This window comes from Syngnathoides biaculeatus, chromosome 5 (assembly GCF_019802595.1).
Source record: "Syngnathoides biaculeatus isolate LvHL_M chromosome 5, ASM1980259v1, whole genome shotgun sequence".
In the NCBI taxonomy this organism is placed as follows: Eukaryota; Metazoa; Chordata; class Actinopteri; order Syngnathiformes; family Syngnathidae; genus Syngnathoides; species Syngnathoides biaculeatus.
In genome coordinates, this window is record NC_084644.1 from 11,888,908 (window position 1) to 11,915,616 (window position 26,709).

Sequence of the window (26,709 nt, forward strand, 5' to 3'; positions counted from 1 at the left end):
AAGGAGTTACTTTGTAACAATTGGAAGTGGTCAATGTCAACGAATGGCAATGACCTATGGGGTCCCTCAAGGGTCAGTTCTTGGAGACCTCCTCTTCAGCCTGTATATGCTATCCTTGGGTCAAATTCTTCACAAGTTAGTCAGTGAAGTTAGTAAATAACAGGAGTGACTCTCTTTAAAAACCAAAGACCAAATCCGAAACCTTGTTGTTCTTATAGATTTCGATGGTCATATCAAATCATTCACAAAAACTGCCTTTTACCATCTGAAGAACACATCTAGAGCGAAGGCTTGCACGTGTCAAGCAGACGAGGAGAATCTCGTCCAATGCTTTTTCTTTCAGGTAGACTTGACTATTGAAATGGTCTTCTGACTGGACTCCCGAAAAAGAGCAGCTTGTTCAAAATGCTGCAGCTCGTCTTCTGACCAGAACAAAGCGCTCAGAGCAGATAAATCAAATTCTAAAGTCCTTGCACTGGCTTCTAGTCAGTTTTAGAATAGATTTTAAAATACTGCTCCTGGTCTACAAATAACTAAATGGTTTAGGTCCTAAATACATGAAAGAGATCCTAATGGAATACAAACCAGGTAGGGCTCTGAGATCGAGTGACTCTGGTTTAATAATGGGGCGCAGAGTCCAAGGCAAACATTGCAAAGCAGCGTTTAGCTATTATGCTGCAAAAAAATGGAATAAACTGCGAACAGATGTGACGTCAGCCCCAAGTGTGAGTATTTTCAAACTCAAATTAAAAGTATATCCACTTTCTGATATTTCTTGCACTGTATGCTTTTTCAATTTAACTTTTATTTTATTTTGTTTTTCACTTTTATTTTTTTATTTTAATAACATATTATAGTAATAATAATAATAATAACAAACAGTTTTTGATTTGCTTTTAATCATGTAAAACAAAGTTACCTTGTGCATTCTGTCAATGTATATAAATATATTTGCTTTGTTTTTTTATATTTTATAAGGCATTCTATTACAGAGAATTATATTATTCATACTGTTGTTTATTACTTCATTTTTGTCTTGCTTTAATTGTTTGTCATTTTTATTGCTTATATATTTTTTTTTCCTGCACACATTTAAAATCACAGCAATATGATGGATGTTCCGGATACGTGACATAAAACACAGACAGATTTAAGACAATTAGCTGTAAATAAAATCAAGGCACAGTGATTCAGCCATGCGGAACGGAACCATTTTGCCCAGAAAACAAACAAACAAACAAACAAAAAAAAGCTGGAAATAGCCCCCCCCCAAAAAAAAAACAGTCACGGCATTTAAGTGTGACTAAACAACAACGATAAGCAGGTGTTAATATTCAATTAGACCAATTTCCTTTGAGTCATTATGTGATTATTAATCTGATTTGTAACGATCGTAATGTGCAATTAGCGCTGCAACATTTTCATCTTTCCTTCCAAAAACCTACAAGGGCAAACTTTACCGCTTATGGTCCCCCCCCTCTCTCTTTTTTTTTTTTTTAGATCGACAGCATAACAGAGCATCTGGCTGGCGTCTGACTCGCATCCCGAGGCACCCTGGCACAAACAATGGCGCTTTGATGGCATTAGGAGGAGAAAAAGGTGCAAGGACGGACGCCTTTTAACACGTCTCGGTTCAAACCAAGCAACGCATCTGAGAAAAGTCCGCACCGATGCAAAAGAGAGCGCCTCTCCACTCACTTGCCCTTTAATGCCCGCCTCTCCCTGTGCACATGTGCGTTTGCCCGGCGCAGTCATGAGTCCTGACAGAATATTCCGGGGGGCACGAACGAGGTGCCACGGCCGTCCGCCGGGCTCTGCGTGGACGCCCGCGCCACGTTCTGACAAGGTCTCACCCGCTCCTTCTGCGTAATTTCACACAGCTTTCTCCCGGACGCGTTAGAGCACGGGTCTCGTGTCTCGTTGAATTCACGCCAGGACCTGAACTGCCGGGATCCTTTTTTTTTTTTTTTTTTTCTCCATCATCTGCGGGGTACACATACCGACAATCGGGCCAATTTTCAACATAACTATCAATCAGCCAAAGTCGGATTCTCCGAAAGATCATCCTGAGGGATTATTTTGTGGTGGGGGGTGGGGTGTCACCTCCCTGAATATCTCCAATATTTAAAATACAAATTGGGCAGACCCGCGGATACCATGGTCATGACGTGAAGTGGAACAGTAGCAAAAGATACAAACTGGTCAGTCTGAAGCCCGTACACACGTACCGTACCAATTGGGTAAAAATCCAATAATTTTTTCCCCCTGGCGTTTAAAGTCAGCAAAGGTCTTATTCTCAGATATGAAATCATCTCGCTCAGGTTGACTGAGAGTGGAATCGCAGGCAGATCAGGATTTACCGATCCAGACAATATCATTGAAAATAGGACTGAAGTGGGGAAAAAAAAATCCATCCGTCCATTTTCAAAGCCGCTTATGCTCATATGGATTTCTATATTGGGCTTTTCTAATGCATGCACGTGCTTTCACCCCGTTCTTCATTTTAGCGTTATCCATGGCAATTTTAATTTCTCAATGAGCAACTGATGAACTCTGCAGATGCAACAGGTGGTAAACTGAAGGAGTACCAATTAGTGGGGAGTCATTGCTCAACTGCGGCGGAAATCCGTGATCTACTGAGTACCACTTCAGCTACCCCGTTTCTTATTTTAGTGTTGAACTTTCCATTCTCTACCCTCCTCATCAGTTCTCTGGTCACACACGCGATCCCAGCTTCTTCCTTTGACAGTTTTCGGTAAAACAAGCCTGATCCTCCACCTAAGCTCTCCGGGCTCTGCTATCCGCTGAGCTTCGTAGCCGGGACTCCGGTCTCCGAGGCTCCCGTTGCTCTCACATCTCGCAGACCCTGCTTGACAGCTTCATCTGATCCGCACGACTTTGGCCGAGACTATCTGGCATCCCGCCCGACCCGTAGGACTGTAAATCCCACGGTTCATCCTTGCAGGTCTCCCCCTCCTGCACTCATCCTTCTCTGCTTCCCACTACCTCTCGATGTGTGGCAAGAGTTTGATGAGAGGACACGTATGGCCCCTGAGGCGGTGGGGGGGTCAGCCTACTGTATCTTCTTCATGTAAAGTGACAGGTTTTCCCTCATGGGCCTTTTCCCAGGATAACAGTTACTTTGTCGATAAAAAGCGACATGGAATTACAGATGTCGAAGAATTGGATAAGATGTAGGGATGCCAAAAAAAAGAAGAATTTGATTTGTCTGAAATATTTGTCCCGTTTGAAAATATGGGTAATCGATTGGAGTGCAGTGGAATTCGGTACTGAACATTTGAAGAAGTTCCTCAGGTCCCACATGTAACATATCAAGCAAGAGGTGATGTAAAATGCCCCACGCTCTAGCCACACATCTACCCCGTGATCAAAGCGAGTGTCATGGCTATCAATCAACTGCTTTTCCCAGGACATCCTGAAAATGCGCTATATGCGCTAAATGAGATCGACTGACATGTCAAATAGTGGAGCGCAGAGTACAAAGTAAACGTGGTGAAGCAGCATTTAGCTATTATGCTGCACACGAGTGGAATAAGTTGCCAACAGAGGTGAGGTCAGCCCCAAGGGGGAATGTTTTTAAATCCAGGTTGAAAACTCTTCTTTTTTCTCGTGCTTTTTAGAGCATTTCCACTTTTTAATCATATTTCTTGCACCGTACGTGGTTTTAATTGTACTTGTTTTTTTAAATATATATATTATCATTTTTGTTTTTATCGCCTTTGAAATGTTTTATCGCTTTGTTTTCAAATACTTTTACACATGTAAAGCACATTGAGTTACTTTGTGTATGAAATGCGCTATACATTTGCTTTCCTATAAGGGTAGGATGACGTTATCGGCTTGATTTTTTTACTTTTTGGAATGTAAAATCTCAGTCAATCAATCAAAGCTTCCTGTTGAGCTAATTCCGATGTGTTTCTGAATCCTCTCAAGCGCCTGTGGCCTCACCATATCGGAAGGTCAGCTTCTATACCAGTGACTTCCAACCTTTGTAGAACCAAGGCACATATTTCACAATAAAAAATTCCACAGCACACCAACAAAAGTAAATGTCACCAAAAATGGATTAATTACTGTATGTACTTCCTGCCATCTAATAGAAGAGGATTTTTTTGTTCTGTCATTGTGCCTCACTGGGACAAATAGATTAATAAAGATGCATTATTTCTTGGAATAAATGTTTTTTTTTAGCAATTGATCCCTCCGTGGATGTTGCGCAATCCGCGTCACTGACCAATCAGAGGCCAGAGATCTGCATAATCTCGGACTCAAATCTCAGACAACGCTGGCTGGATGGTCCAGTATAGCTTCTGTTGGCGTTTTATCGCGTATTTGGGTTCTTTAACAATAGATATGGTTAAGAGGTGTAGTCACGGACTTTGTAATAGTGACGACAGGTATCCTGAAAGGCTAGTTGGTGGAGTTCAATTCGTACCCTTTCCAAAACCGAAGACCCAGTACGAAAAATGTCTTTGATGGATAAAACTTTGAGGAAGACCACATCATCAACTCAATCCATCAACCGGAACAGATATGTTTGCACGAAGGTAAACCCTAAATTTGATTTTCAATACATGTCTCAAATAAATGAATTAGCAGTTCTTCGCTTGCATAACATAGCTAAGTGTGAATGATTGACACACTTGATCTGTGTTGAGCGATATTTTGCGATGATCTGACTGCACAAACGTGTCTCTGTTCGGCGCTCCCGAGTGAAGCTAAACCGGACTTTGTTTGTTAGCACGAAGGTATGCCCTATATTTGATTTTCAATACATGTCTCATATAAATGAATTAGCAGTTCTTCGCTTGCATAACATAGCTAAGTGTGAATGATTGTCACACTTGATCTGTGTTGAGCGATATTTTGTGATGATCTGACTGCACAAACGTGTCCCATTGTTCACGGCTAATTAGCCAAGCTAAACCGGACTAGCAGTCCTAAAAGCCTTCGACGTGCACCGAGACACCAAGACTGAAGGAAGGATGTTTGAGGACACTAAAGTAGTGATTGTCGTACTCGGTCGGGACTTTCGTAGGTTCGGCACTAATTCAAGAATAATTTTTGAGGGGAGCGCGTGACGTTACACAAAGAAAACGAGAGAAACAACTCGTAAATCAAGCCTCGCCTTCTTTTCCTTCATACGGCGGTTCACAAACGGCTATACAGATACATATACAGATTCTGCACACAAGTGTGATATATAACACGAAAATAGGAAACTGTCAATGACGAATTCATCTTTGGGTTATAATATATTATATTATGTGGCTTCTCGGTCTTCCTCTGACTCTGGAAAGATCTCGCGCTAATATCAATGGTTTCTCCGTCGATATGCATGTAAATACCATTGAAATACCCCTCGCTGAAATACTTGAACTCTGCTGTCTGCTTTTCAACGATATTTCACTGTTAGCTAAGAATGCGAGTGAGAAATCAGCCGGTAAATCGGACAGTTTCGCTCTATTCCTTTCTTGCTGCGCCTATATTTTTCCCAATTGTTTGTCTGACGTCAGCGCACGTGGCATGACGTCACTTCAGGAGGCGTGGTTAAGTGCCCTGTACGGAGGGGTCAATTACATAAAATTGGATAACTTCCCACGGCACACCTGAAGAGTGGCACACTGTTTGGGAATTATTGTTCTATACCCAGCTGTGTGGTCTCGGACACTGTCCTACTTTTCTTCTTAATTTTTGTTGCTAACCCGAAGTGGATAATCCTTGATAGTTCCAGCTAAATTCCTGAAACTCAGACCGGGTTGCACCAATAACTGAATGGCAAACTATTGACACTTCATCAAGCACACCTCCTGTCTGATTGGTTGTTTGTCATGCGGTGCAGTGGTTTCTAAAACTCTAATTAGAGATAGAAGATGGGACGAGTGATGGAAAAAAAACTTTCACAATCATTTTTGTGTACTTTACTCTGCTTGTGTATACACTGACAGTATTAAGAAATATTACAAAAAGAGATTCGGAAAGAAATGGTAGGATTGCTCAATCAGTTGCCACATCCTCCCCCTCTTTATTTAGTCGGACACAGAGTCAGGACTGAGAGGGTGTGGGGTGCACCCCTGTCCCGATGCCCCTGTTTTAGAAGCACTCCTCACTGCCCATGTCACCGGGCCATGTCTGTCATTTTGAATCGGCTCCCGGGGGGGGGGGCACGAAGTTAACAGGGACCGAAACAATTGCCCGGGCGCAGACACAACAAAGACAGTGGGAGCTGCTCGCCCATGGCCACGTCAATCTCCCAGCATGCCCTGCGAGTGTCTAACCACTCCCCCCCGCTAGTATTCTATAGCTCCCCTGTCAATAGCCTTGTCCGTTGGATGCTTATTTATACCCATTTGCAAGGTTAATTGCCATTTCATTGGTGTCTATTTATGCCATAAAAAGCCTTGTTAGGGGCGAGCTAATAAAGTGACAGCGAGGATTGCCGTCGAGAGTTAATTACCGCATACGTTAACAGCCCGAGCCGGGCAAAGTGAGGAGGATGTGGCTTTTTGTCATCTCGCCGCCGTAATTGTTTCTCTCCGCCCGGGTGGGAGAGATGGCAGGAAGCTATTAAATAGCTAGTTAAGACAGAAGTGTATGTATGTAGCAATGAGGAATGTGTATGAAATGCACGTGCGAGCACGTATTGACGGCGCTTCGCCTCATTTGCTCACAAAAATATCATCTCATTCTTACAATTCCATTCTGGTAAAAAAAAAAAAATGTATTTCATTCATTTCTATCCTTTGTCGAAAGGGACAAGCCGAAAGAAAGTTTTCTCGTGACGTCACCCGTTTGCTGCCTCGGGCAAAAAGCTGACGGCGGCCATTTTGTTTCCCCGAGCGCGTTGTTGGTACATTGAGTAGAAGGACTTTTAATAAGATGCCTATTTGCGGTGGCACGGGTTGAAAACGAGAAGCGACGATCCGCAGAAAAAGTTGGCCACAAAGCTTACCTAGCGCATTAGCATCGCTTGTGTGTGTTTTGTTTACATGCTTCCTCCGCCGAGCGCATTCCTCATCTCAGCCAAGTTTGAAAAACGGCAGGGAAAAGTACTGTTCTCCATTCGCTTGTTTTGCTGGAAAGGCGGCTGAAGTTGGGCAACAAGAAAGTCCGCTCCAAAGAGTCGCCGAGTGGTCTGAGATCCCGTTTAGCCTTTAGCCCCCAGTAGCATCGAACAAATTCACTGGCTACCAAGATGACAAGTTCCACTCAATTATGCCCCCAAAACATGACCTTTGCTCCTTGTTAATGCAGGTTTACATGTAGGCTATTTCATAACATTTGCATGAATAACCATTAAATATATATTAGAAGTAAATATATTTAATAATTAATATATGTAGATTTTAGTTGCCCATTACCTTAGCACGCATTAAGTGGAAGCCTTTGATCTTCAAATGCAGATTATCTTTCAGCCAGCCGTCCTGGAAGATCTTGTAGGCTTGCTCTTTTGTGTATCCGGAGACTTTAAAAATCAGGTAGTTTAACACGTCGATGTATGTCACGTCTGGCCAGTTTTTTCTCTCTACAGAGAAATCTGTTAATGGAATTTCGTAAGGATCCCGTTTAATGGCAGCGATCTTCTCGTCATACCGGCTGCGGATCTCAGCTGTCAGAGAGTTGTAGTTCCGTCCGCCATTTACATTGCCGATCGCAGCAGTCAAGTCCTCCGAAAAAGGGCCGTTTGCCATCATTACAGAAGTGACTACATGTAAACCTTGAAATTTGGTGTCTTTGGCTGCAGTCTTGATGAGATATTGAGAGAAAAAAGCTCATTTTAAAAACCAAAGACCAACTCCAAAACCTTGGTGTTCTGATTGATTCCGACCCTTACTTTCAACAATCATATCAAATCAATCACAAAAACGGCCTTCTACCAACTGAAGAACATATCTAGAGTGAAGTCTTGTATGTGTCAAGCAGACCAGGAAAAGCTCATCCATGCTTTTATCTCAAGTAGCCTTGACTACTGTAATGGTCTTCTGACTGGATCATTTAACTCCAATCCTAAAGTCCTTTCACCGGCTTCCATGTCATCTTTAGAATAGATTTTAAAGTTCTGCTACTGCTCTATAAATTACTAAATGATTTAGGTCCTGAATACATGAAAGAAATGCTTAAGGAATACAAAGCCAGTAGAGCTCTGAGGTCAAATAGTGGAGCGCAGAGTCCAAAGCAAACATGGTGAAGCAGCATTTAGCTATTATGCTGGACACAAATGGAATAAGTTGCCAATCGACGTGAGGTCAGCCCCAAGTGGGAATGTTTTTAAATCCTGGATGAAAACGACTCTTTTTCTCTTGCTTTTTAGAATATATCCACTTTATGATCATATTGCTTGCACTGTATGCGGTTTTGTCTTTTTTTTTTTTTTTTTAATATTTTGTCATTTTTATTGTTTTTATCCTGTTTTAAATGTTTTATCAAATCATGTAAAGCACATTGAGTTGGCTTGTGTATGAAGTGCACTATACAAATAAATTTGCTTTGTTTATTGTGGGTGAAAGACTGGTTTTTGAGAATCGATGCGTCTTGTGGCGTGTAACTGGATATAAAGATAAAGGGAAGAAAAATGGCGACACGCAGTTGTGTATGGGTAATTAAGCAAAAAAATGTGACGTCAGTGGAAACAAAGGATACTTCAAGTGTATTGAAGTGGATGACCACAGCTATCCCATCGGCATCATGCATTTGTTATGCTTTACATGTACCATAAAAGTAAAGTGAAACACAGTTGAGCTGTCTTTTAAATGATAAAACCACTCTCAATTATACCACAAGTTACTGGAGTCCTTTTTTATTCTTTTTCTTTCGGGTGGTCCCGTTAGGGGTCGCCACAGCGTGCCATATTTTTCCATCTAAGCCTACCTCGTGCGTCCTCCTCTCTAACACCGACCATCCTCATGTCCTCCCTCACAACGTCCATCAACCTTTTCTTTGGTCTTGCTCTCGCTCTTTCGCCTGGCAGCTCCATCCTCAGCACCCTTCTTCCAACATACTCACTCTCTCGCCTCTGAACATGTCCAAACCATCGACGTCTTCTCTCTCTAACCTTGTCTCCAAAACATTCAACTTTGGCTCTCCCTCTAATGAGCTTATTTCTAATCTGGAATCCTTTATAACGATATAAAATGATCAAATAGTGTTCCTTCCAAAATATGTATACAAATGTTTCTGTTACGGTACAAAGGCGTACCAAGTTCCCACATGGAACGCGTTAGGTAAGCGACAGGAAGTGGAACTGCTAAGCATTCTAGCCACTAGTAGTAAGCTCTGTAAACAAATTAGTGCAACTCATACCACTACCAGACATCATGGCTAGCAACAGGATGCCATTAAACTAAATCAGACAAATTGTATAAGCTGTTTTTTCTCCTCCATTTTCAAATATGATGTTGTACAGCAGGGGTGACCAACGCGGCACCCGCGGACGAATGGTAGCCTGCGAGGACCATATAAGGTGCCCGCAAGGTATGTTCTAAAAATACCATGGGCCACAAATTGTTACTATTATTTGTGCTTTAAATTCGGAATCTGACTTGCTTACGTGAATTCAAATTTTAAAATACCTGTAATGTCATTTACTACAATAAATTAAAACAAAAATATCTTATGTACGTGTAATGAACCGAGTCTGAAATTTGCCGCAAACAGATGCAATTGGTTGGTAATGACACAGATGTACTTGAAAGTTCAGACCCTTTTAGATACCATGTAATAATATCAATTTAAAACCCCCCATTAAATCATTCGTTACCAAGCAAAAAGGCAAAAAAATCATTTTCTTAAGGTCAAACAGATACGTAGTACTGTATTTCTATGACAACATCTCATTTCAATCTATCCCGGGCTAGACGTGAGCTCAGAGCGAGACAGTGTGGGAACGGCCAAAGACAAAAGCGGAGGGTGAGGAGGGAAGATGGAGGGGAATACAATGAAGTGGCTTAGCGGGGCCAAGGCTTCCCAAATCCTTCCGCGTGCTCACGTGGACAGCTGAGATAGGCAAAGAGGAGAGGGAGGAGAAACAAAAAAAAAAAAAAAAAAAAAAGAGCGAGAACACTCTTTAGCCTGGTGTTTGCTCAGCAAGCTAACCTGGCTGGGAGGGAAGTCGGGGGAGGCGTGTGTCAGCACTTGGATGGGGATGAGGAGATCGCTGTTGGGATATACTGCGGGCGTAGAGGAGGGGGTCGCCAACCCTCTCGTGTCGCAGAACCTGTTGTGTTCTATGTGACTTCTACCTGAACCTGTTCAATGAATGCAAGATCGGGAGCTTATGAACTGAACGGAGTGTATTTCTAACTTATGAACGTTGCTGTGACGGCGCTCATTCTGTGAACCATTTGTGAAATCTTGCACGGGGTGCATGTAAAACCATAAAAAGAGACGCATGACTGGAAGGGAAGAAAAAAGAGAAGATCCACACATATGTAAATCAGTAGCCCCACTCCCTCTCCCTCCAGAAATCCATCCATCCATTTTCTTTGCCGCTTATCCTCACAAGGTTCACAGGGAGTGCTGGAGCCTATCCTAGCTGTCAATGGGCACACCCAGAACTGGTTGCCAGCCAATTGCAGGGCACATGGAGACAAACAGCCGCACGTACAATCACATCTAAGGGCAATTTAGAGTGTCCAATTAATGTTGCAAGTTTTTGGAGTGTGGGAGGAAACCGGAGTGCCCGGAGAAAACCCACGCAGGCACGGGGAGAACATGCAATCTCCACACAAGCAGGTCCGGGATTGAACCCTGGACCTCAGAACTGCTTTACTAGCTGATCCACCGTACCGTCCCCTCCAGAAATAATACAAGAAAATAAAAATAATGTAAAACATTTTAAAGTCTCATTCCCTTTTAAGACAAAAGATAACATTGCCTGGTAGTTTCGAATTCATAATGCTTTCTTGATTTTTTTTTTGACGTCTAATTTGACAAAATTAAACTAGGAGTGACAGCTTGAAGGGTCTTCTGATACTTTTTGAGAAGTGTGTATCTTATATCGTCACTGTATAATAAAACTAAAAATGTCAGACGTGTACGCTATATACTGTCCATCATTTTTTTTGGGGGGGGGGGGAGGGTACAGCCATGTGTTCACTTTGGACAATTCATAGTATCAGGTCAGCGTCACTTGGTCAAACTGTCCACACACCCCCCCCCTCCTCCTTTAACCCTCAGAGTGAAGTGATCAGGGGATGTCCACTCCTAACCAGCGCGCGCGCGCGCACACACACACACACACACACACACACACACCACACACACACACACGCACACCACTTACTGCATTTTGTCAGACTCAGCAACAAATTGGACAGTGAAGAAAAAAGATGGGGAGTAAGGGGGTGGGGGTGGGGGTAGCGCTATCGATTATCCTTCAGAGCTCCATGTGGGCCACTTTCATCGATTAGGAAGGAGAGAGCGGCAAAGCAAAAGCGTTCCCTCCCCTCTCTCTCTCTCTCGCTCTGTCTTTCTCTCACTCTTTTCCCCTTCTGTCTCTCCGGGGCCCTTTGTCCGTGACGAGAGCGATATAATGGCCCTTTGAGAGGGAGCGAAGGAGGAAGACGGGAGATGGAAGAGGAGCGGAGGAGGGCCCGGTGGTGGGAGGAAGGGACGGGGGGGTGCGCAGAGGGATGGAGGGGTGGCGCTGGGGGAGAGGGGGGGGGTAAAGAAAGACAGCACGGCGTGAAGAGAAAAGTCTCAATGACAAAAGGTCGGGGCAGCTGGGCTTAGGGCGACGGGGACCAAAGGGAGCAGCGGGATAATCTGCTAAAGCCCAGAAAGGAGAGATTCAGCATGCGCGCCACCCTCGTAGGGCCTAAGAGCAAATTTGCACATAAATAAGGAGCCAACTTTGCTTTGAACGGGAGGTCGAGGGAGAGAACATCAGACACACAGACAGAGAGAGAGGGAGAGAGAGAGAGAGAGATGCCTGCTGGGTGGACCGACGTGAGCATTTCAGGGCCTCTCTTATGTTTGAGAAAGTAAGCAAAATACATTTATCATCCTTTTTTATTACGCTTCCCCAGTTTTTGGGACTTCTACCCGGGGCCTCTTCCTTACTGTGGCCCTCAAAGACTTGTCTGTTTCTTCTCGGTTGACACCCCCAGCCCCCGGGGGGAGGGGGAGGGGGTGTTTTTGGAGAGGTGGAAGTTTTGTTGTGGCTTGACGTCGCTGTTGAGATGCTGCGTCTTACTGAGGTCAACTAAAATGATGACATAAGGACAAAGGTTTACAGAACCATCCATCTATCCATTTTCTTAGCCGCTTATCCTCACATCTCACTCGCCTATCCCAGGTGTCAACGGGCAGGAGGCGGGGTACACCTTTAATTGGGTGCCAGCCAATCACAGGGCACATGGAGACAGCCAACAGTTGTACTCATTATCACACCTATGGGCAATTTACAGTATCCAATTAATGTTGCATGTTTTTAGGGTGTGGGAGGAAACCAGAGTGCGCGGAGGAAACCCACACAGACATGGGGAGAACATGCAAACTCCACAAAGGTGGGTCTAAGATAGAACCCGGGACCTAAGAACTGTGAGGCCAATGAGTTACCCGCTGATTACCACTATGCCGCCCAGTTTACAGACCCAAAAAGTACAAAATCATTCTAAAAATGTACACCAGAAAAAGCTTAAATAGTTAAAAGTAGTATTAGTGTTGTCTGTCTAGATGTGTTGCTGCACTGTTTTTGTTTGCATGTCCTGTGCTTAAATTGTTATAATTACTGCAACATTGCCTATTGCATTGCGTGTTTGCATTAAACTAGTGGAATTTCATAAGCACTGGATGTGATTTGACTAAATACACAACTTCTCTTTGTTGTATGTAACTTCAGCTGTAATAACATAGTAATAGCAGTTGTTTCTAGTGTATTTTTAGGAAGTAGCATGAAATAGAATGATGAAATAATGTTATAAAATGACAGCGGTTAAAATTTGAACCAGTTTTGTGTTTTTTTCACCACTGCAAACGACGCACAAATGATTTAAATGTGTTTTTTTTTATATATATATTCATTTGTGTGTAGCGCTGACAAAAAAAATAATGCTTGACCTTAACTGGATTCTAATCTCCCCTAAGAACATCTTCGGACCACTTTCTTGAAATGCATTCGCAACAAAACAACGAGGCATCCAGCACTTGAATATGCGGTGCTGCGGGATAAGCTGGAGGAAGGGGTCGTGCGGGGCTTTAAGGAAGAAGTCGAGCCCGTCACACGTACGTATTGATTGGCCTTGGAAGTTATGAACTAGCTGTCATTTCCCCTTCATGAACAGCTCAATAGCTATTGACTGCGGATGAAAAGTGTGCCAGCATTAAGGTGAGGACAAAAAAAAAAAAAAAAGTTGGGACGAGGAGCACTCAGCAGAGGACGGATATGCGAGGCCCTTGACATGGGACTCTTACAAAAGGCACAGCTCGGACAATAAATTCAAGACCATGCGTAGCTTATGTAAAGCCAAGACAGCCACATGCGGCAAAACAAAGTCTTGATGTGATGAGATCGGCCAAAGAACAAACACCAAACGGGAAGGACAGGATGGACGATAAGGATTTGAAATAGGGATCCGGAGGTGAAGGGATTTTCGCAAAGCTAACACGTAGCCCGGTCGCCTTCGTCCCCGCTGAGAGCCGACACCCGACCAGCCTCGTGTCGCGCAGTTGGCGGGACAGGCCTACGAGGAGCAGATAAAGGGAACGCTTTCGGGCCTCCCCCTAATCCCGGCTCATCCCTACTCCATGTTCCGTCGCTCCCGCGCAACGCTTAGCCGGTATTTCACGCCATCGTCTTCCTGCAGACCTAAAAGCAGCATGCTGCACTAAAGGGATGAAGGCCACGCTGGCAATAGGATGAACAACCTTTTGTCACTTACGCACACCTCTGCTATTGTCTCAGTCTCCGCCTTTCCTGTCTTGCAGTCACTTCATATCAAAAACCTGTCAATAAAACCAGATTAGAAATAACCCGTCAATGCGATCTTGATGACACGATCTTAAAACTGGTGTCGAACTCGAGGCCCGGGGGCCACATCCGGCCCGTCATATAAATTTATGTGGCCCCACGAAAGTACATCATATGCGTCAACTTCATGTTTCTTGTTGGATCAACTTGGAATTTTAATTTTCAATATTAATAATGTGGGGATAATTGCAACCATTTTTGTTACGAATCCCCATTTCAAAATAAACTGGCTTCTGATTTCAAATATAGTAATCGATTTTTTTGTGTCGTGTATTAATTGAACACTTACAGTACATGTGTTGCCAGTCATGACACCCCTCCGAGGGAAACCATAATTATGATGTAGCCCGCAGCAAAAATGAGTTTGACACCACTGTCTTAAAATGTGGGTGGATTGTGGGTGATATCGCATACAGACACCTAAAGTGTAAACTGCCGATGAAAAAAATGGATAAAGGTACTGACTCGGACGCGGACATTTGGGCTGGAGTCACACTATTAACAGAGTTTAAGTGACAAATCCACAGCAGTGTCAGAAATGGAATCACAAATTTGAATTGAGCCTCTTCCAGATTCAAATTGAATATCTGCCAATGCGACAGCAGAAAAGATTGCATATACCGCCTGATGACATGGTAAGGTGGATAACCAACAACCGCAAATGTAATGCATACTGTAGACATATACACATAGAATAAGGTATAGGACACAACGTGCTACTTCACACGTATCGATAATCGGGCTGAAAACAAGCACTATTGTAGATTACTGGTCAAAGTTGGCAAAGGCCGATTGTGGGATGTTTTTGCAAGATTATACTGAGCGATTTTCCTGTGATGTGGGGTATTAAAAGTGATATATATATATTTTTTTAACTCTACGAACTGCTCTAAAAACAGTCGGGCCAGACAGTTGTAAATATTCAAGTCATGTCATTTTCCAAACCGCTCATCCTCACAAGGTAACCTATACCAGCTAGCTTCGGGCGAAAGGCGGACTACACACTGAACTGGTCGCCAGTCAGTCGCAGGGCAGATATCGACACCATCACTGAGCGGGAATCGATCCCACCCTGCCCGCACCAAAGGCAGGCGTGTGTTCCACTACACTATCAGTGACCCTGATGTAAGTATTCATCCATCCATTTTCTTCGCCGCTTATCCTCACGAGGGTCACGGGGAGTGCTGGAGCCTATCCCAGCTGCCAACGGGCAGGAGGCGGGGTACACCCTGAACTGGTGGCCAGCCAATCGCAGGGCAGATATCGACACCGTCGCAGAGCAGGAATCAATCCCACGCTGCACTCACCAAAGGTACCACTACACCATCAGTGACTCTGCTGCAAATATTCAATAATTTCAAATGTTATTTAGCAAAAACTGTTTTCTGCGACGACAATACTAGTTACTTAATCAGGGTACACGCATACCGAAAATCTGGGAAGATTTTGAGCATCTTTCCTCCCTTGGGATTCAAGTTAGCAAAGGCCCGATTCTCCGACGACTCAAAGATTTTTGGGAGCATTTTGGAGTGTGTTCAGAGCAAATTTACATTCTTGATCTGCTGGGAAACACACACCAATCATAAATGTTCAATCAATTAATGCATATGGTTACAAGATAAGATACTAGTTTGCCCAACTCTATCGTTCTTCTACGGCAACTTCCTTCTTCTGGAGACATGTGGTACAGTGCTGCCCCCGAGAGGTCGATCATGGTACTATGACGGACATCTGCCTTGGGAAAGAGACTCGGGATTTTAGATATCTCTGAAGGGTGGAAGCAGATATACCGATTTTTCTTCCTCTCCATATGTGGTCTCACATTTGTTTTTTAAAAAAGTGGTTAAGATCAGTAAAAAATCAGTACGTGTGTAAGTCAAGAAGAGTTCACTGCAGAGGAAAGTGTCTCATCCCGGAATAAAGCAAGCAGGGTGATGCGTGTGAGGATGAGACACAGGATGGGGGGGGGGGTGAAGAAGAAAAGGAATTAAAAGAAAAATCAAAAGGGGGAGAGTAAAGAAGGAAGCTAGGTATCAGCCTCCCCCAGCAAATCTTACTTTGCTGAACAGCGAGCGCCCACAGAAAGGGACGGTTTTGAATTGGCGTCCCTGCTCAGGCGCATCGCTCCGGGTGCAGAGGGAGCAAATCCGCACCGGCGCTAAGTCGCGGCGAAGAATGAGCGAGGCGGGAAAAACAGCGGCTAAGCGCGTTAGCTTCACCTCCGCAAATACGCGCGTGTTGGCAGTGCGGTGAAAAGCCGAGTGGCCCTCTCGCCGCGCCGAGACAATGCCGACGGAGCGGCGGGATTCATCGGTGACGGCGAGCCAAAGTGAAAGCTGTCATTGGCTTTTTTTTTGTTGTTGTTGTTGTTGTTTTTTTTTTCCTCCCCTGCGTTATCTCCAAACCCAAACACATTAGCGGCTATTCACAACGTGGCATGTTGACTCATTCAGCCCATTTATTCCGGGCATTTTCATCATTTCTGTTTTTCTTAAGGGCAAATTATCCTCTCCAGATTGTTGCTTTTTTTTTTTTTCTTTTTCTTAATTCTACAGTCTACAGATGCATTTGCATGATGAAACGCTTCACCGCAGCTGAAATCCTCTAAGAAAATGCGCCATTAGGGAGAAAGCCAAACGCGCGCATGTGTGAGCGCGAGAAAAGGTGAACTTATTTGGGTTTTGTGACCCGGCAGTTACCTTCAGATTTTCTCCTCACACATCCTAATTACAAAATAAATAGGCCTATCCCGGCGGTGTCGGGTGATTTCTGGCCTGTCTCTGCCGGTGTGCTCAGGCATACGGTCCACTGCTGAGCAGCTGACTCGGGCTTTGATAGCGCCGGCATCAACGCCGCGACCTAATGGGGTGCATGACCGAGAGATCCGAGAGATCCGAGGCGCCCGGGCCCCTTTCCATATGCATCCACCCCCCAAAGTCCTCCCCCCCCCTCTCCTCTCTTTCGCCGCATCGCAAATCTCACGCGGCATTACCGCGGGTAGAGAGCGGGCGGGCCACGCTAGACTAGCGATGTTCAGTCACGTAGCATCACAGTAAATGGGATTTTTCAAATTTGTATCCTGTGTGTGCGCGCACACACAAGCGCAAAAAAACGTGAGCGTCGGCTGTTTGGGTTCGTAATTTCCACGGAATGTGAGCCGCCTTTCGCCAGTGTCTACCTGCATTTCTTATCACTGAATTTGGAGCCGGATGGCATGCGTGTTTGTAAGCAGGAAGTGGATGCTGGGATATCGTTCGCAGTAGCTGGACAAAATCGGGATCGGAAACGTGATATGTGGTAAAAGATGGTGTAATTACAATTACATATAACGTAAAGCATTGAACAGGTTTTGCCACATTTTTTTTTTTTTTTTTTTTGCTTCAGATCAACAGATATTGCACTGGTCAATCTGGAGTGCAGGCAATGGCCATCTGTGGGCAGTAAAACAGACATAAGGATATGGAGGCGCTCAGAGCTTTCAAATAAGATGCTGTAATAATGAGAATGGACCTTTCCGACCTGTCACTCGTACAATAATAGCCAATCAGATCGCCGCATTTTCTTAATCCCCTAGATTGACACGCCCCTCTCGCCGTATTATCCCACAAACTATGCTGGTTCTCAGTAGCGTGCGCATGGAAAAGTTAATGCTACGAAAAAAATGGTCCTCAGATGCGCTTGGGGAACGTGCAATTCTGATGAAAGATATCCTGCTAGGTTACAAGGGGCCCGGTAGATTCATTTTCCAAAACCTAAAACACAGTTGACGAAGTGTCTACGATGGATGAAGGCTGGCGGAAGAGCGCACGTACAACTAAATGTGGATAATATCAAGAAACACAAGGCTGTATGTTCGAAGGTAAGCGAGGGAGAAGTATCTTCTCTGAGTTCGATTGAATTATTACCAGTGCTTTACACATTGCAGGAGATCAACTTTCACATTGTTAGTGTATCACTGACCTGCTGAATGAAGTGTGTCATGTTTCAAGTGATGCGTAAATGCGGCATGTCATGCAAGAAAAATGTCTATTTGCCTATTTGTATTCCATCGGACACTGGGTTCCATTACGAGCCAAGTCAAATGAATACACCCACTCACTTATAAAGACGACAATGATATTACTCGTGATCTTTCCAAGTAAACAGTACTCACCCTGCTTTACACGCGCAGTACAATTCCACTATTTTATCCTGTTGGATTTCAATATGAAGTTTGTGAGGCGTTGAACTTTTTTGCATCGATCGCCAACTTTTTCACTGTAACTCTGACATTGCGTCCTGCTCCGTCCAAAATCTTAATTCCGTGTACATATCCTTGCGTGAAATAGTTGAGACCTCTCTGTAGAACTCTCTTGGACAAGTCCAACGTATTTGGCAAAAAAACATAACCCAATATTATCTGGAATACGCGATAGAGGATCCAGTCCAAACATGTTCTGCTCAATCGCCATTTTGGAAGATTGTGGAGCTTGGCAACTGTAGCTAGTGGGGGCAGAGCTAAAGATCGCCAGTCGGAAAGGTCCATTGTTGTATTATCGGACTACATGTGTTGCGGTACCATTTATTGTTCAAATGTGAGTCGGCTAAAGGGTTAGAACACTCCCAAACAGATGCTTTTCATCAGCCTGTCTTTGGCGTATCTCATTATGTGTGAACATTAAACTAATGGACTTTGAGGCAAAGTTATGTGGCTGTTTTATATTTTCTTGTTTATTTTCGCAATAAGCATCAACAGAGAGTGGCAATAAAAAGTCAAAAGCCGTGACAGTTTCGGTAACCCATCTCTAGCCTGTTGCATTGTGTCTTAGCATCAAAAGACACAATAAAAGATGAACAATTAAAAGATAGACTTTTGAAAGTGATTTGGTTAAATACACAACATTGTATTTCCTTTGTTTGATGTTTAGTTTGACAATTTGAATTGGTAATGTCAACAAAAGGCTTTAAGCCACTTTAAAAAAAAAAAAAAAAGATCCCCTACACGCTGCTTGTTGTGAATTGAGGTGAGTTCCCCGTCACCAGAGAGTGCTCATGTCTCAAATTGCTGCTCGCAAGGTAAAGTAAAAAGGAAAAAAATCTGGCTCACAACAGCTCGTGTCTCAAAAAACGCAGACTGAAATAGTTATGTAAAATAATCCGATTCACTGTGAAATATTGATCTGTTAGTTAATCTAATAGAGGAGCATGAAACTAGTTTTCCTGTCACCATACGTCACTGGCAAAGATGGATGAACGGGATATACATTATTTGTCATAACATAAATAAAGAATACTTTTCAGACCAATTTCTAATAATGGTAATTGAAATGGTAATATCAGGTATTAATTGTGTGCTTCAATAATGTTTAAAGTGACATATTATGGAAAAAGTACTTTATTTGGATACAAATGGGCAGCACGGTTGAGTTATGCTTAGCACGTCTGCGCCACAGTTCCGAGGTTTGTGGATGTACGTAATGGGCCTTTTGCCCAAAGTCAGCTGGGATTGGTTTAAATTCACCGGGAACTGAAAAATGTTTGGACACAAACAAAGACTTGAGTCTCTGAAGTCCACCGACAAAATGAAAAATTGAACGACCAAGTAAATCTTTTGTGATCTACCAGTGTGCCGTTTTGTGAACTGTTGTGCGTTTTCCACTGCACGCTGACTATTTGGCTCGTCATCAAGTAGCTCATTAACGCGTTTGCACTGGGGGAAAAAAACGGTACCACAACATTTGGCTTGCTTTCACCAACGGTTATTTGTGTTTGGGGGAGAAAATTTCACCAAAAATTAAAAGCAAAAGTTAAAACCCGACATATTCACAAGATACAATATATGCTAGAGTTTCATCTTGGTCTCATGGGATCTTTACACGTTTTACCACAAAGGTTTGGTAGATTTGGAATGTGTTTGCCAAATTTGGTGCAAAGCCATCACTGCTCATCACCAAACAAACACCAAATGTGCAGTAAAACATGGTGTTTGGTAGCACTACATGCTCTGGGGCTCCGTTTATTCAGACGGAAATTGGGCCTTGCTCAAGGTTTGGAGTATTAGCACAACACTATCAGGATGTGCTAAGTGGCAACAAATGTGAAGGAAAGTCTATTAGAACAGCAAAACTTCATTTGGGGATAATCTTAGGTACGGTGAACGGAGGTAGGTCCCATTTAACATGACTTTCAAAGGGATATGTTTAAATATGAACCCACCCATATCCTCGTTTATATGAGGGTGTGCACACTTGTCCAACCACATATTTCAGTTTTTTTTTCCTTTCTAAAAGATTGTTGGGGGGAAAAAAATCGAGTTGTACCACTTAGAGGTGACACTATTGGGGACGCAAGGTTTGAAATGATTAGGCTTGGTCTCATTTTATACGGAACAAAGATCTGGGTTCGTCGACTTTTTAATTTACCCCATATTCTCCACTTTGCTGCTGAAGAGGCCTGAATGTCCTCTTGAATAAAAGAACCCCCTTGTGCTCCACTGTCCCATTTCTTACTCCACCTTTTGAGACTTTTGATGTTTTAGAAATAGGTAAAGCGACCACCTCAGACCGCTACGCAGTCATTGGAAAATAAGCACAAAATGAACGTGCAATTTGTAACTTTTGAATTCGTCAACACTGTTTGACTACAAAAATCAAGATACAGTATATACTATTTCCTGCTTCTTTCAGCTTGTCCCGTTAGGGGTCGCAACAGCGTGTCATTTTAGGTGAACGCATATTTGTTTGGCACACTTTTACGCCGGATGCCCTTCCTGACACAATCCCTCTGCATTTAGCCGGGGAGGGAAGCGTACAGCACCTGGTACTCCCAGGCGGTCTCCCATCCAAGTACTAACCAGGGCCAAACCCCCTTAGCTTCCGAGATCTGACCAGATCGGGCGTTCTCAGGGTAGCGTGGCCGTCAGCCGTGCAGTATGTACTATTACCTCCTGTTTTATTCAATCAAATGCAATTCTCTTTGATGAGAAATTGCAGGGTAAAAAAAAAAAATGCAAAACAAAAATCTAATTTAACATCTATCTATTAAAGTATAATAGCCATGAGACTTATTACTACTACTAAAAATTATTATTCTTAAATGGGTAGAAAAAATGTCCATGTTGTTAACAGGTGCATTTTAAAAAATTCAGTTAAAAAGTGCGTTTATAGTTTGAGAACATGTGTGGGCATATATATATATATATATATATAGTTAGCACCAATATGCTGATTTATATATCACATCAGTATTATGGTGCTTATTAAGGGTGACTGTTTATGTAAAGTGGTCTAAATGTGTGTATGGATGACTTTATAACAGAACATGTGTGGAAAAACAGACTTCTATCCATTGAAGCATAATAGTCATAAGACTTATTACTACTAATAATAATAATTATTTTTATAAAATGGGTAGAAAAATGTTAATGTTATTAACAGGTGCATTTAAAAAAATTCTGTAAAAAAGTCCGTTTATAGTTTGGGAACATGCGTGGGCATGTGTGTGTATACACACACAGACACACACATATATATATCACCAATATGCCAATTTATATCACATCGGTATTATGGTGCTTATTAAGCGTGAGTGCATGTGTTTATGTAAAGTGGATTAAATGTGTGCATGGATGACTTTAAAACAGGGCACGTGTGGAAAAACGGACTTCTATCACTCAAAAACAAGATTGCAAAATTCAACAATGAAATAGCATCTCAGAAAATCAGATTCTTTTTCATTTCGCTTGGGTGCCATTTTAATTTGCTTCCCGGGATTCACAACGTGTCGACGAACTTGATACCCTCGCCGGTGTTGTGTGTGGGAGATTTTTCATGCGCCGAAAAGTGAAGCCTTGGGTGAGGTCTGCGTTGTGTGACTACTTTAGCTAGTGCGCTAGCATTCTCAAGTCTTTTGACCTCTGTTATGATGATTATTTTGCATGTCTGGAGTCGGACGTGCCGCATTTCATTTTGGATTCATGAGCGCACTCGGAGCTGTGTTTTGATAAGCGGCGGCGAGTGTCAGTCGCCATCTCAAGTCTAATTGCTCGGGCCTCTATCTGAAGACGGGCACCAGTCAGGGTTTCCCAACTCGTAGATCAGAAAAGGGGCCGCGCGCGGTCTTCCATCACGCCAGCAAGGTCACTTGTCACTTAGCATGCCTCGGCCACTGCGCATGTTTGATTTGCTTGACACATTAACAGACAACTGTGACATTTACCCGCGGATGCTAAGAGGACAATGCCCTTTAAACTCTCGTCGGCGGGCGTGCTCGACAACCTCCCCGAACGCGATCCCGCCTCCCCTCCCCTTTTTTTTTTTTTTTTTGGGTGCGCTTTTAATCGCCAATTAGAAAGCGTTTAAAATTCATTGGAATCAATTGGCGTTTAACATAAGGTGAAGCTAAACGGTATAACGCAATCATCTCTTGTGCTGCCCTCACACACTATTAATCACGCGCATGCATTATGCAGCCGGCGTATCGGGCATCAGCACTTTTGAGCGCAACCACGGTTCCATACTCAAAACGGTGTCACTCTCGCTCGATATGATAGGAAACGACGCAAATTAAAGTGGGCTAATAATATCTTAGCTGATGAATGCCAAAAAGATAAAATTATATCGCTCAACTTGTGGGTCACCAACGTTTTTGAGCTTTGGGGGGGTACTTCATGAGCACCGATCGTATGACGGCATACATGACCTGTTCGCGGCAAACTTCCAAAATGACAATTCCTTATACTTTACAAATATATAAACACTTTCTTTGGTATGACCTTATTTTAAAACGTTCATTAATGTAAGCACAATTCATTGTAACAATTTGTGACCTGCGCTATTATTAGAACATGGCTCGCGGGCGGGCACCTTAAGTGGTCCTTGCGGGCAACCAGTTTAAGGTGTACCCCGCCTTTTGCCTGTTAATGTCTGGGATAGGCTCTGGCACTCTCGCGACCCTTGTGAGGATAAGCGGCTAAGAAAATGGATGGATGGATGGATTATAGTTAAGTTTATGGGCAGTTTCTACCTCGCCACAAACTGGTGTAAAGAGCGTTTTAGCGTCACAACTTAGCATGATTTCATTTTCATTTCATTTCAATCCTATATATGGAGCAAAAAAATGATATATGGAGGGTAGGTCACTTGAGTGCTACTATTTTTTAAAGACAATTTATGTAAACCAAAATAAAACGTGATAAAAAAAAGAATTTTCTTGAAGGATCTGGCTAATAAAAAGTTCAATTTTTTTTAAACAATGTAATTAATCGGAGCATAAAGGCCCTCTTTCTGAAAAATTACCTTAAAAAACACTTGTCTAATAGTACTTGTCGATATTACTGTACTTTTAATCACTGGGCCACCCCAGAGTCTATTTTGTCCGCATCTCATCCACCTCCGTGCCCTGGTGAAGTTGCCGAATCAATGACGCAAAAGGTCACGACGGCTGACCAGAAGCCGAACGTCCGATCGGCCAATGGTGAGGGCCGCCCTGTGAGCACGTGCATAAAGCTGCTCGTCGTGCAATAAAGTTGATTTAGCGCCGTGGCAGTACCTGCCCGGCCGACGCTCTTTTGGTTTTTTACGTTGCCTTTTTGATTAATAATGGACCGAGAGGGATTTATTGTGTGTGGTACATTTGCCTCAGCGATTTAATAATGGTGTAGGAGGTGCGTAATTAATCAGATGGGTGGGCCCACATATGCCCCCTTTGCTAAAAAAGTAAAAAATTAATGACTCTGTATGTGTGTATTTGTTTACAATATGCAGAGTAGCATGTGACCGCGAGACACACTGGAAAGAATTATGCTCAATGGTAGCTAAGTAAGCTCAGGAAATATGCTGTCAAAACTACGTCAGTGCACTCGATCACAATATTGTACATTTAACATATGACTCTCATTGTTTTCTTACGTGTACTATTATCAAATCCATCCATCCATCCATCCATCCATTTTTATTTGCCGCTTATCCTCACGACGGTCGAAGGTCGAAGGGAGTGCTGGAGCCTATCCCAGCTGTCAACGGGCAGGAGGCGGGGTACACCCTGAACTGGTCGCCAGCCAATCGCAGGGCACATGGAGACAAACAGGCGCACTCACAATCACACTGAGAGGCAATTTAGAGTGGCCCGTTAATGTTGCACGTTTTTGGGATGTGGGAGGAAACCGGAGTGCCCGGAGAAAACCCAAGCAGGCACGGGGAGAACACGCAAACTCCACACAGGCGTGGCCGGGATTGAACCAGGGTCCTCAGAACTGTGAGGCCGATGGTTTACCAGCTGATCCACTGTGCTGGCTGTTATCAAACCATCCAAAGAAAATGTGTTTAAAAACAATGTTTTGAACCAAAGTATCTCCAAAAATGCACAACAAAATGGTTGCTGATACTTTAGATCATGGTGTCAAACTCAAGGCCCGGGGGCCAGAACCAACCCGCTGCATGATTTTATGTGGCCTGCAAAGGCAAATCATGTACTTCAACTTCTATGATTTTTGTGAAAATCTGTAACAAAACTTCAAATTGTCATATAAATGATAAAGTTGAGCTATTGCAAGCATTTTTGTGTTTCCAAACATGAACGATAGTTGAAAAACCCATTACGCTCAAATTCAAAACTAGTTCATAAATTTCATCTGTAAATATCACGAGGCAAAAGATTTTCATGGATTCACAGTCATAACGGCCCTCTGAGGGAAATCATAACTACAATGTGGCCTGTGACAAAAATGAGTTTGACATCCATTCCCCTTTAGATCATTCTGATGTTTGTTGAGTCGACCAAAATACAAAAAAAAAAAAAAAAACGCTAATCACAAATTCATCAAATGCTTTACAAAAGAAACTTTTGCAGCGTTGCTCAATAATACTGAAATTTCAGAAAGTGTTGAATAGATTGCCTTTTTTCAAAAGAGAATTTATTTTGAAGGGGTTTTTTTTCAGGATACGGGGGCACCTTATTTGAAGACAAACTAAGCAGATCGTCGTTACTTTGACTTATTACAGCAAGTGCAGGCAACTTTCGGAAATGAATGTAATGATTTGAGCAAACAACTAACAAAGGCATATTTTCACTGAATTGGGTCTTGATACGTTTGGGTCCAAATCAAGTGATCATACTTGGTATTACAAATGAACCTCCACCACCGAAGCTCGGCTAACGGCCTCTGCCACCACCCAAGCTCGGCTAACGGCCATCGCCGCACGGAAGCTCGGCACGCAGCCCGTCCGAAGAACCATCTGAATATTCAACATTAATTACAGCCACAGGTTCAAATCTGTATGGAATGTATCAGTATCTGTATTCAAACGCTTATTTTTCAGTACAGTAAAGGCGTCATTTTGTCCCTACAGCGCAGGTACATGAACATAAACGTTCGCCATCCCTTTCCAACTCGCCGTGCGTTCTCTCAGACTCTAACAGGTACAGGCACTTCCTACCCACTCTAATCATCATGTTCCAGCGAGCCTTGGCACCGTCGAAAAATAATGATGCGCTGTCCTGTTGGCTCATTTATCAGCATGTTTTACAACAGGCGCCGGCTGGAAGTAATTAAACTCTGCCATCACTACAATGAGCCTGGCGCTCCCCCACCAACCAACCACTTACCCGCCAGGCTTAATGGACACCCAATGAGACACTGGAGGACGGCCTGGTAATTGTAGCCGTGGCAATGAGAGTAGTTGTGTCAGCTACCCCTGGTAGAATAGCTTACCTGATCTTATCCACTTCATTTAGCTCTGTAGAGATGGCGGATGAGAACACCGAAGAGCTAAACAGCGGCATGTTTGATCAGAAACAGGAAGTGACATTTACAACTAGTGAAGCTCAGCCTCTTACTAGCAGGCAATATAGCTAATGATATGTCTTTGCCTGAATGTCAAACTAGGAAATTTTTCAAACAAAACTGAAGATTAGCTCAGCGTGAGTTTACTCAGCCTAGCTCTTGAGTCAGGAATACAGGAAGAGGACACCGAGGAGCTCAGGAGGACGGAGGTTACAAGCCGAGACCGTTCAATAAACAGATAAATACCTTCCACGGTTAATCTGCCCACTTATAAGATTTCCGTTATAATCTAATAAAGGCACAAATTGATCTTCTCGGGGGAGCGTGAAATACAAGCGCAATACACGATCCATACTGTTAGTGGGAGGTACGCGGCGCATCACGCTTTGCCGGCCTCGAGAAACCAGATGAAATGAGTTTGGCAAGTCAGGGCGAGCTCGTCCGTCATGCTGAAAACAATTATCGGTGCTTTTCTCAAGGATATGCCGACAATTAAGATGCCTGATCGACAATTTGCATTGCCAGCCTCGCGATGTGCGCTACTTCCTTAACCATACCTGCGCCATTTAGTATCACTTACAGCTCTAATGGCACGATTACCCTTCACCGCCGTCGCTAATAGTACTTTCAGAGATCCTTTTGACGTTACGACCCTCGCGCGTACCCCCTTCAAACCTCCATTTAGCTCCAGACGTCTGCACTCAGCCCGAGCCCCCGCTGTGTCGGAGTTATCGATCCCACAATCCCCAAATGCTACACCCCCCCCCCCCCCCCCCCAGTCCCTACCGCCCAATTCCTTCCCCTACTTATCTGGCTCCGTCCTTAACCGTGATCTCTCCACCCACCTTAATCCCCTTGATAATCAAATAGGGGCCCGATTGGCCTTTCTGCACAGTACCAATTAGCCTGCGCTAGCTACATGGCGGATTGCGGTTCACGGCAGAGGTGGCGGCAAACA

The 26,709-nt window shown here is 43.5% G+C and overlaps 1 long non-coding RNA gene and 1 pseudogene across 3 annotated transcripts in view; both read right to left on the reverse strand.

The window, feature by feature from the left end:
• Positions 1 to 26,709, reverse strand: part of LOC133500987 (uncharacterized) — a 301,872-nt gene that overhangs the window by 142,881 nt on the left and 132,282 nt on the right. The gene's annotated exons all lie outside the window — the stretch shown is intronic.
• LOC133501571 (5S ribosomal RNA) lies at positions 20,774 to 20,892 on the reverse strand (annotated as a pseudogene).